This window comes from Protopterus annectens, chromosome 7.part1 (genome assembly GCF_019279795.1).
Source record: "Protopterus annectens isolate FY-2018-M chromosome 7.part1, PAN1.0, whole genome shotgun sequence".
NCBI classification, from domain to species: Eukaryota; Metazoa; Chordata; order Ceratodontiformes; family Protopteridae; genus Protopterus; species Protopterus annectens.
The window spans coordinates 391,531,393-391,544,426 of NC_056740.1; positions in this window are offsets into that span (position 1 = coordinate 391,531,393).

Consider the following 13,034-nt stretch of genomic DNA (forward strand, 5'->3'; position numbering starts at 1 on the left):
ATACTATATGTGTTCAAATCTGATAACATAGCACATATACTAGAGTGATAAAATTCTTGATCTAACACAACTACCGCTCCCCCTTTATCAGCAGGTCTGATAACAATCAGGTTATTGTTCTGTAAAGCTTTCAGGGCTTGCCTTTCGTCTTTATTTAAGTTATAAAACTCAGGTTTCAAATGTTGTCTATCTAATTGAAAAACGGCTAACAAATCATTTTCACAAGCCTTTTCGAAGCTATCAATTAGTGGATGTAAGTTCGGTGTATAAGTTGACGGTTTTTTAAAAGTGTAATTTTGTCTAATACTATTATTACTATTATCATATTGTAAAGACAGTGCAATATTCCTGGCAAAACACTTCACATCAACAATTAAGTCAATAACATTAACATTTTTTGATGGGATGAATGACAATCCCTTATTCAAAACTGCTTTCTCAGCAGATGTTAATACGTACTTTGAAAGATTTACTGTAATGTCCTGTTGACTGGTTTTAAAGTTTTCTTTTGAAATTCGTGTTGCTCGTCTGACATTTTCCGTTTCTTCCCCATGTAGTGTGGGCTCCATGGCTGCCAGTTCGGGGGTCGGAACGGCAACGGAAAATGGAGCGATGAAAGGTCATTAGATGATGTCGCTGCTACTGATTCTTGAAAGTTTACTTTCCTTCTAACTACTGGCCCTTTTAAAAAAGAAACCTGTGTATCTGTTTGCTCAGTGTCTAAGGGTGGTATCTCGGCTCCTTCCATAGTTCTCTCATCAACTTGAGGCGGAAGTGATGTCATCACTGAAGAAGTAGATGTTTGAACAGGACATGCTGCTGTTATTTGTTGTCCAGTGTGAGGAGTAATAGCATCTCTGGTCCGAGTGGATTCCCTCGGCCAAGAAAATACATTCCCCTTACTAAAATCTAAACAGTCTCTCTCTAATTTCTTTTTGTTTGCTAGCATTAACCTGCTATCAAGAGATGCAAGTGAGACTGAGAGTTCACATACAAACTCATGCATTTGTGTGCTGGTTATCAGAAGGCTTAGTTCTTGTTCAACTTTTCCTGCCTCAGTACTAAGTTCTTTCTCAGTCATTGCATATTGTTCTATTAAGAGCTTCATATAACTGAAGCTAGTCTCCAGATTAAGCTTCTGCCATTTGGAGAGTAATAAAGGGTATGTAGATCCAAAAGTCGGCATTTTAAGTACACGGAGGCCCCTAGGAACTATCTTGAAAGAAATGCTTTTATGGAGCATGGAGTTTTTACATAATGTATTTGAAAGTCTGATGAAACATTTATGGAAACGCGAAAGCGCTTACTTTATTCTGTGAAATAAAGGATTAATAAGTTTCTACCTTGTAGGTCTGCTTCGATTGTCATGGAGTACCATTCATTCTTTATTTTGGACTGTTTTCATTTTGGTTTGAGGTACCTTACCTGTTTTGTGTTTCTTTTTTCTACATTTTGTGACTTTGTTTAGTAACACCAAGGGACATGACAGAAGAGACCCTTCTACCGCTACCTGGAATCGATGATATAAATACTGGCACTGGTAAATTTAAACAGTTACTGTTGACGGATGGTAATCCGTTATTACGGCTATCATGTGTGGATTTAGTTAATAGTGCAAAGAAGCATAAAAGAGAAACTGTTAATATTAGTGCGTTACAATTAACCAGAAAATTGGAAGATTTATTAATGAAGCTAAAGAATATCCAATGGCAAAAGAAACATATGGAGGCTTGTGTTTCTTTCAAGATAGTTCCTTCGAAAAGGCTTGTGAAAATGATTTGTTAGCCGTTTTTCAATTAGATAGACAACATTTGAAACCTGAGTTTTATAACTTAAATAAAGGTGAAAGGCAAGCCCTGAAAGCTTTACAGAACAATAATTGATTTCAGACCTGTTGATAAAGGGGGAGCAGTAGTTGTGTTAGATCAAGAATTTTATCACTCTAGTATATGTGCTATGTTATCAGATTTGAACACATATAGTATTCTAACTATTTCTCAATTAGATTAATTAAGGATTTATATGATAATTTGTATGATATGCTGATGTGTAGTATTATTGATGGTGACCTATATAAGTACTTTCTTATAGAGAAACCCTTGATACCTACTTTTAGGGGTCTCCCTAAGATACACAAAACACTAGAGAACCCTCCATTTAGACCAATTGTCTCTAGTAGAGGTTGGTTAACCGAATCTATATCTATTTATATAGAAAAACAACTGAGACCATTGGTAGAATCAACCAGCTCGATTTTAAGAGACACTCAACAGTTTTTGGAAACTCTTTCATCTTATAATGAAATTAGCCATATCAATGGATCTGACTATATGGTTATGTTGGATGTTGCGTCACTTTTTACGAGTATACCTAATAATATTGGTATAAATTATTTAAGATTATATCTGATACAGAAAGGGATGACTAATGATAAAATTATTAAAATTACAATGTTGATGGACCTCATTCTTACAAATAATGTATTTACTTATGATGAAAGATATTTTTTACAGACTACAGGAGTAGCAATGGGCACGCCTTGTGCCAACTCTTATGCAAATCTTGTCTTGGCATATTGGGAATACACTTACATTTTAGAGCATATGTTTTTTTCACGTTTCATTAAGTATTACAAACGTTTCGTGGATGATGTCTTCCTCATATGGGGAGGAGATTTAACAACACTTAATGAATTTATTACCCACATTAATGGAACAACAACTTTTCTTACTTTGACTGGGAAATGGTCCCAGAATGAGATTGAATTTCTAGATGTATTACTTAGGAAACATAATGGTTTAATCAGTACAGAAATGTTTAAAAAAACTTGTAGAAGGAATGCTCTACTGCATAGAAACAGCATGCACCCATTACATATACACAAAAATATTGTTAAGAGCCAGGCACTAAGGACTTCTCGTTTAGTAAGTGAAGACGAGGTTTTTCAAGAAGCTATTAGTGATGTAAAAATAGATTTTGTAGAGAGAGGATACCATACAAGTGACCTAGAAGCAATGCAAGAAGTAGAACATGATAATTCTGGCCAACCCTATATCAAGAGGGGAAGTCATATATATAATAGACAAAGAACTGTTGCTACTCCGAGGGTAACTAGGTTAGTTATTCCTTATACCAATAATAATAATAGAGTAACGGAGATAATTAAAAAGAATTGGGGAATGTTACTGTTAGATGAACACATAAAGGAAATAGTAGGCACAGGTCCGAGATTTAGTTACAGGAACACTAAATCATTGAACAGGATCTTGTGTTATGAGAAAAGCAACAAAAACAAACTTTATTCCATCAGGAAAGGGACTTTTCCCTGTTGCCACTGCAACCAATGTGGTTATATAGCTAACACCAATAGCTTTATACATCCTGATACATATTTGATATATGAGTTCCATCACTATACAGATTGTAGGTCAAGGAATGTGGTTTATTTAGCCAAAAATGTAACAGTTTCTATGTAGGGAAGACGAATAGGACTTTGAGAGAGAGAATAAGAGAGCATGTCTATGCCATTAGTAGAGAAAATGAGGGTAATGCAATAGCTAGACATATTATTCATGATACGACACATACATTTAAGTTTATAATTCTAGAGTTAATACATCCCACAGTGAGACTAGGAGATATAGGGAACTATACTGAGAAAGAGGAAGGTAAATGGATTATTAGATTGCAAGCAGACAGAGGACATGGGCTGAATGAGAGGGTTTCTTTGAAACCATTTCTCATGGACCATGCTCTGAAACATTGATTTTTTAAATTTTAATTATTGGCTTATATACTGATTTATGTTTTATTTGTATATATGTGTATGCTCTTATGTTTGTCAGATAGGTTTATGAAGAAACCATATGTGTTAGGGATACACACAAGCGTTGGCACTTTATATTTTAACTAGTGAGCTTTATAGAGAGTTTTTATTGGTTGGTTTATAAGAGACTCAGTATTTAAATGGAGTTTTTACATAATGTATTTGAAAGTCTGATGAAGGTTTTATGGAAACGCGAAAGCGCTTACTTTATTCTGTGAAATAAAGGATTAATAAGTTTCTACCTTGTAGGTCTGCTTCGATTGTCATGGAGTACCATTCATTCTTTATTTTGGATTGGTTTGCTCTGTTAGCGAATAGACATGGCCTATTATTACAGGTACATATTGTCGTGTTGCATCACTGATGATGATGATTTGATGCGCGTTGGTTTGCACTGTTAGTGAATAGACATGGCCTATTATTACAGGTACATATTGTCGTGTTGCATCACTGATGATGATGATTTGATGCACGTTGGTTTGCACTGTTAACGAATAGACATGGCCTATTATTACAAGTACATATTCTCGTGATGCATCACTGATGATTTGATGTTTGTTGGTTTGCACTGTTAGTGAATAGACATGGCCTATTATTACAGGTACATATTGTGATGCATCACTGATGATGATGATTTGATGCACGTTGGTTTGCACTGTTAGTGAATAGACATGGCCTATTATTACAGGTACATATTGTCGTGATGCATCACTGATGATGATTTGATACTTGTTGGTTTGCACTGATAGCGAATAGACATGACCTATTATTACAGGTACATATTGTTGTGATGCATCACTGATGATGATGATTTGATGCTTGTTGGTTTGCACTGTTAGTGAATAGACATGACCTATTATTACAGGTACATATTCTCGTGATGCATCACTGATGATGATTTGATGCGCTTTGGTTTGCTTTGTTAGTGAATAGACATGGCTTATTATTACAGGTACATATTGGATGATGATTTGATGCACTTGGTTTTGCACTATTAGTGAATAGACATGGCCTAGAATTGCTGTTAGTGAATAGACATGGCCTATTATTACAGGTACATATTGTCGTGATGCATCACTGATGATGATTTGATGCGGGCTGGTTTGCACTGTTAGTGAATAGACATGGCCTATTATTACAGGTAACTTACATCTGTGTATGACTATAACAACTGCCTTTGTTTACAGTATTTCCAATGATTTGTGGTCTACCAAGTTGATATGTTAGAATGTCAGTTCTCAGTGCCTTACTCCTTACTGCACCATATGAAGGAATGTCAATTCTCAGTACCTTATTCTTACTGCACCACATGGTGGAATATGTGTTCTGAATACCTTATTCCTTACTGCTCTGTGGGGTGGAAGGTGAGTTCTCAGTCTCTTATTCCTTACTGCACCACATGGTAAACATCAGTTCTCAGTACCTTCTTCCTTACTGCACCACATGGTTGAATGTGAGTCTTCAGTACCTTATTCCTTACTGCACCACATGGTAAACATCAATTTTTAGTACCTTATTCCTTACTGCACCACATGGTAAACATCAATTTTCAGTACCTTATTCTTTACTGCACCACATGGTTGAATGTGAGTCCTCAGTACCTTATTCCTTACTGCACCACGTGGTAAACATCAGTTCTCAATACTGTATTACTTACTACACCATGTAGTGGAATGTGAGTTCTCAGTATCTTATTCCTTACTGCACAATGTGGTAAATATCAGTTGTCGGTACGTTATTTCTTACTGCACTACGTGGTGGAATGTGAATTCTCTCTACCTTATTACTTACTGCACTATGTGGTGGAATGTGAATTCTCACTATCTTATTCCTTAATGCAGCATATGGTGGAATACCAGTTCTCAGTACCTTATTCTTTATTGCACCATATGGTGGAATGTCAGTTCTCAGTACCTTATTCTTTACTGCACCACGTGGTTGAATGTGAATTCTCACTTCCTTTTTCCTTACTGCACCACGTGGTTGAATGTGAGTTCTCAGTACCTTATTCCTTACTGCACCACGTGGTTGAATGTGAATTCTCTGTCCCCTATTCCTTACTGCACCATGTGGTGGAATGTCAGTTCTCAGTACCTTATTCCTTACTGCACCACGTGGTTGAATGTGAGTTCTCAGTACCTTATTCCTTACTGCACCACGTGGTTGAATGTGAATTCTCTGTCCCCTATTCCTTACTGCACCACGTGGTGGAATGTCAGTTCTCAGTACCTTATTCCTTACTGTACCACGTGGTTGAATGTGAGTTCTCAGTACCTTATTCCTTACTGCACCATGTGGTTGAATGTGAGTTCTCAGTACCTTATTCTTTACCTCACCACATGTTGGGATGTGAGTTCTCAGTCCCCTATTCCTTACTACACCACATGGTGGAATGTCAGTTCATAGTACCTTATTTTTTACCTCACCATGTGTTGAGATGTGAGTTCTTAGTCCCTTATTCCTTACTGCATCCACTTAGTGGAATATGAGTTCTCAATACCTTAATCCTTACTGCTCTGTGGGGTGGAAGGTGATTTCTCAGTCCGTTATTCTTTACTGCATCATGTTGCCACATTCCTCCACATGGTGCAGTAAAGAATAGGGAATAAGGTGCCTATATAACACCCCCTGCCTGCGGATTCTTTTGTACCACCATTCACACAGTTTGGATGCCAATTTTTACTAGCACTGGTAAAGTCCTGATATGACTAAACATCATGATAACTAGTATTGCAACAGTCATATTACCAGACAAAATCTACATCAGAGAAGGATATGATGTTGACAGCATTCAGCGGTGACAGAGGTTCAACTTAGCTATTTGACACTGAAGGCAAGATAAGCTGTTCCACTTCATGACAATGGCAGTGGTCAGTGGTCAAGAGATGTTTTCATGGAAATGAGCTGGACAGTTTTTCTTATAACCGTAACCATAATTTTGAGCATCAGCATAAAACAAATATATTGTGAGCAACTCCAGGCCTGGACTTCACTGAAGTAAGTCCTTTGTCCATCTGGCTCCCCCTAGACATTGCAGGTTGTGGGGTCACCTTCAGGCAGTAAGGATCAAACCCTAAATAATCCTCATTCTTGGTGGGAGACAATGGGAACAGGGAGTCATGTCCTTAGTTCCACCCTGTAGCTTTTCTACAATTATCTCTCTTGATGACTGACTGGAGCTCATGGGTGACAAACCTGATTGGAGGGATTTGTCTGTAGAGCCATCTGGTCACACAGCCTAGCCCAGGCCCCTAACAGACCCAGGTAAGGATGGCCCATCTGGGCATCTCATATAAGGACTCACTTCTCAGGGCCTTATCATCAACATTTTTAAGCCAATAACCTGAAGCCAGAACCAAAACCTGTACCTTGTGTCTGTGAGGTAAAAACTTAACCAGGTTTCATAGCACATCATTTTAAGCAGGCTGGCTGCTTATATGACTAAAGTGCAAGAAACTAGCAAAGAGCGCTGGACTCTGCCCTTCTGAGCTGGGAATTTCTGGTTAAAGGCTTATAGTGCCTGCATATTTGAACTGCTTCTTACTGAAATTGGTACACCTTGTTTGCTGTAGCATAGACTAGATCCAGGCCTGCTGAATCTTGCTTTGTTTGTATAACTTGAGCACTAATCCAGGCATTCTTTAAAGTATTCAATTGTATTTATTACTGCTTGGTAGTAACTTGATTAAAGTGTAGCTATCATTCTAAGTCTTTTGGATCAAGCACTTGGGCTTCAGGCCAGTTGTTTTACATTAGGAAGGTTTGTGGCCTGCATTGTGGTGGCAGGACAGGTAGCTTACATCCTTCTAAGTTGTGAACTGCTGATTGAGGGCTCAGTGTCTGTTATTCTAAAAGTGTATTAGTTCTGGTTTAAGCACTTGGGCTTCAGGCCAGTTATTTTGCATTAAGAAGGTTCGTTGTCTGCACTCTTGTGGGAGGAGAGGCTGGACTCTGCCCTTCTGAGCTGGGAATTTCTGGTTAAAGGCTTATAGTGCCTGCATAGTTGAACTGCTTCTTACTGAAATTGGTACACCTTGTTTGCTGTAGCATAGACTAGATCCAGGCCTGCTGAATCTAGCTTTATTTGTATGCTTGTTGTTTGTTTGCTTGTTATTTCCCTGAAACGCTAATTCCACCTAAAACGCGGCTTTTCAGTGCTTCTGTGGATCCCTAGTGATATCTGCATTGCTTACTGTACTTATTTCCTTGTTTCACTTGAAAGAAAGTTACTGTTTGTCGTTTTTGCATTTAAGTTACCTGTAACACATTGCATTTAAGTTACCTGGCACTTGCTCACTAAAGCAATTATATAAGTCAGCACTAAAATATTAAAAGCACTACACCCTCACAAACTCCCCTTGAGTACCTCGTTCCCCATTGGCCCTTTTTTTCAATTATAAAGGAATTCCCAATACTATTCTAGCATGTCCAAAGGTCAGTTGTCAATCTCCTCTCCGGTCCAGCTGGTGAATCTGGGAATCTTGAGGCAATGTTACAACTGCCTCATGTACACAGACAACCCTCTCCTCCTCCCAACAAATTCCAACACATGTAAGAGATGCAACCATATAGCCATACTGGAGGCTAAGCTCTCTCAACTCAGTGCTGGCGAAACCAGTCAGGAGGAGAAGGAAACCACACTCACTACAATTCCAGTCTCGCATAGACCTATCACGACAGCAAACCAAACACATAAACACACAAAAACATACTCGGAGGCTCTAAATAAAAATCTGCCTAAGCAGCAGAGACCTCCAAAGCAGACACCCAAGCAACCGCTACCCCAAAACAAAACACGTGCAACACATAGCTCACAAAGCCAGTGTGCTGAACAGTCACAGCCCTTAAGGCTAAACAACACACCTGATACACTTGTAATAGGTGACTCTATCGTCAGGCACACTGACATCCTGCTCACCAGGCTGAACAAGGAGAAGGTCACGGTGAGCTGCCAGTCGGGCGCTAGGATCCGCCACATAGCACAAGCACTTAGGTCACTCCAAGGCAAGTACAAATATGACTCAGTCATTGTCCATGCTGGTGTGAATGACCTGAGATGTACCTCCCTGGACTACATGAAAAGAGACATAGAGGAGCTCTCTGAGCATGTAGCCCAGGCCGGTATGACCCTGACCTTGAGTAGCATCTTACCCTCACCAAGAATGATGCCACAATATGAAGACAAGATGATCAATTTCAACAATTGGCTTAAGTATTGGTGTCATTCAAAGGGGATCCAATACCTGTCAGCCTGGGATGACATGCTCGACAAGCCACGATGCTTCGCTAGGGGCGGCTTGCACCTGTCACTCCTGGGCTTTCGGATATTGGCAAAGGCTCTTGCTACCCCATAGTGCCTTTTTTAGGCAAGGCTCAAAAGACAAACCCACCTCCATAGGTATCACAAGGGATAAGAAACTAAGAGTAATGCTACTCAACGCCAGAAGTCTAAACCTCAAGATGCACGCACTCAAAACTCTCCTTAGCATGGAGAACATCGATATCTGTGCAGTAACAGAAACCTAGTTCAAGGCTCCTGAGAGAACCCCAGCACTACCAGGTTATACCTCATACCATGCTTTTCGGCCCCAAAACTTGAACCGTACCACAAAAGGAGGGGGTGTATCAATATTCATCAAAGATACCCACACCTCCAGGTTGGTGGCACAGCATGAAGCATCAGAGACTATCCATGTGTAACTAACAGTGGGTAAAACTGCCTTCCAGTTTATAGCCTGCTACAGACCACCCTCCCAAACCCAGGAAACCCACTCGGCCTTCCTGAGAACACTGGAAAATATGAAGGTCTCTCCAAACACCATTATATTGGGCGACTTCAACTACCCAAACATAGACTGGGAGCATTACTCTAGCTCCAACACCCTAGCCCAAAGGTTCCTAGAATTTATAAACTCAAATGCTATGGAACAACTTGTTACCACTCCCACAAGAGGGGAAAACATACTGGACTTGATCATCACCAACATGGGGACTCTATGCTCCAGACCAGAAGTGTATCCCTCACTGGTAAGATCAGACCATAAACTAATCTCACTGGATATTCACATCCCGACTCCACCCCCTACCCTGAAAACCACAGTGAAAAACTTCTCTAAAGCAAATTTCACACTCCTCAAAACCGAGGTGGAATCCTTCAAAGCCCCGGGCCTGTGGAAAATATGGCCCAGACTGCAGAATCCTTTATAAACACATTCTATGAACACCTTCAGGAATGCATGGATCATGCAATCTCAAATAAAACCAAGACCCAATCCTCCAAAGGCAGACGTCCTGTCTGGTGGACCCCAGCCATAAACAAACTATACAATAGAAGGAGGAAGCTACTACATGATAGAGCAAAATCCCAAAAAGGGAAGGCATCTCTGATCAGTATTAGCAAAAAACTACGGGCACTCATAAAATCGTCTCAGGCCAGCTTCGAGAGAAAAATTGCACAGGACACTAAGGATAATCACAAGGCTTTCTTTAGTTATGTTAGGAACCTGGGTGGGAATTCCCAGATATGCTCAGAATTAGTCCAAAATGACAAAAAATACACCGAACCCACAGACATTGCCAACATCCTAGCTGACAGGTTCAGCGCAAACGTCTCCCCTCCCCCCACCAAAAGGGCAAATATCTATCCCAGCAGAGTGCTGCATCCCTGACATCTCAGATGCTCAGGTAAGAGCTGCCCTCTCCAAAGCGAAAAACACAGCATTAATGGGACCAGACGGTGTCTCGGGCTGCATCCTACATGAACTCCAAGAAGAGCTAAACCCAAACATAAAACTACTGTTCAGTCTCAGCCTTACTACAGGATATGTACCCAAAGAGTGGGGTACAGCAACAGTGGTCTATCTCCACAAAGGTGGTGCCTCAACGGATCCTGGAAACTATCGCCCCATAAGCCTGACTAGCTTGGTCTGCAAAGCTATGGAAAGGATCATCATGGACCTCATAAATAAAGATATTGGGGACCTACAGACACTGGATCCTACCCAGTTCGACTTTGTTAAGGGCAGATCCTGCCTCTTAAACCTGGTTGATTTCTTTGAAACAGTCACCAAGGCCATTGACGAGGGGAAGGTGGTCCACACAGACTACCTGGACCTCGCAAAAGCCTTCGATACAATACCCCACTCGGGCATTATAGATAAGCTCACCAGCTTAAATATAAACCCCTATGTCACTAGATGGGTTGCAAACTGGCTCAAGGACAGAACCCACATGGTTAAAATTGCTGGAGCCATGTCAGACTCCAAACCAGTTACAAGTGGTGTCCCACAAGGCTCAGTCCTGGGTCCTCTCTTGTTCGGTATATATTTCTCGGAGGTACAGGCCAACACGGAAGGACTGTGGCTGACCAAGTTCGCAGATGACTGCAAACTGGGCGCTATAATTGACTCTCCAGCCGACACAAGCATCCTCCAAAAGGGCCTCATAGAAACAGACAACTGGTGCCAGAGCCATGGCCTCAAGCTAAACGCCAAAAGTGCATAGTCATCCCCTTTGGCAAAAACAAAGTGCCCACAAATTACCACATAGGTGGTAATCCATTAAGTACAGAAGAAGTAATTAGGGACCTGGGGACCCAAGTTGATAGCAATCTCTCATTTGACAACCACGTGGCCAAAGTAGTTAGAAAAACATTTTATATAGCCCACCTAATCATGAAGGGATTCACATCTAGATCAGGGGAGGTCATCGTGCCTCTTTACTCATCCCTCATCAGGCCCATAATTGAGTACAATGCCCCTTTTGGGATGTACCTTGCCAGACATCTGCAGCAACTGGAAAGACCCCAAAAGTACCTCACCAAGAGGATCAAAGGGCTCAAACAGATGCCATATGCTGCCCGGTTAAAGAAACTCCAGCTCTACTCAGTGGCATACCGCCTGCTCAGAGGCGATCTGTGCCTGACGTATAAAGCCATGTCCAACTCGGAATTAATGGACATGCTGCACCTCAGAAAATCCAAATCCCATCGAGCTACGCACTCGAGAGACTTGAACCTCAGCACTGAAATAAATAGGACATGCTGGAGGGACAGATCCATAACCCAGAGGCTCCCTTCACTCTGGAATAAAATCCCAGTCCAGGTTAGGCAGAGTCCTTCACTGACTCTCTTCAAGAGGAATCTTGATGAGTGGATGGGAGATCGTAGGTTTACCCTGGGTATCACTTCTGTGTCACTGTTAGACAGAGGCACATTATACTAACCTCGGAAAAGGGCATAGCAAAATTAATTTAAAATGGGTGGCGAAAGCCAAACACACTCTGGCTAGGCTTATAAATGCCCTAGGGCAGATAGCCTAGTATGAACCTATGAACCTATGTATGCCAACTGCTGGAATGACAGTTTTGTGCAAGATGTGTGCTCAGGTCAGGTGTTCTTTAACTTGAGCTTTTTTCGCTCTTCAGATCAAACTGAGTACCACTTATTTTTGCTGATGGGGGATGACAAAAGAGGGCACTACCTTGACTGAGTGCGAAGCAACCTTGCTGCAGCTCTCTAAGAATGTGTTTGTTTTCATATACTCCCCCATGAAAGTGCATAACCTTTTACATTTTACATTAAACTCCAGCTGTTGTGTGTCAGACCACCTGGCAAGCTATCCTGTGCCTTTCTGGAGTCTTACCCTTTACTCTGCGGCTACAATAGCAGTCTTTTTATCACCGTCAATAATTTTTCTTTATTTTTCACAAAATCTACTAGAGTGTGTTATCTTAGTTTATACAAAGGTGACTGTTGCCATCTGCTGGCTCCATATTGTAAAGGCAGACAGAGCAACATAAGTCTGTACGAAGACATTTGAAGCCCACACTGGACTCGCAGGTAATGATTACTAAAGAGACAGAAAGGAAATCAGTCATCTATTGATATGATGAGTATATTATGCAGCTGTACTGTCTGATATATCTAAAAGTATGTTTGTACTACGAAAGATAGGATAAACTGCACATCAACTATGATATTGTGATTACTACATTAAACAGGCAAAATATTTTTAACCTAAATAGTGCCTTTTGTTTTCCCATCATAGCTCACAACTGTCCAGATGTTTGCTTCATATTTTTGGTTTAGTCTTCATAAAAAGTTTTAGTTTAATGGTAAATCATTGAGGATTGAAGTCAGAAAATATTAGTAGGTATTGAGTTTCAGACTTCATGCCCTTCAGAACATTCATGCTAATGCAAAACCTGT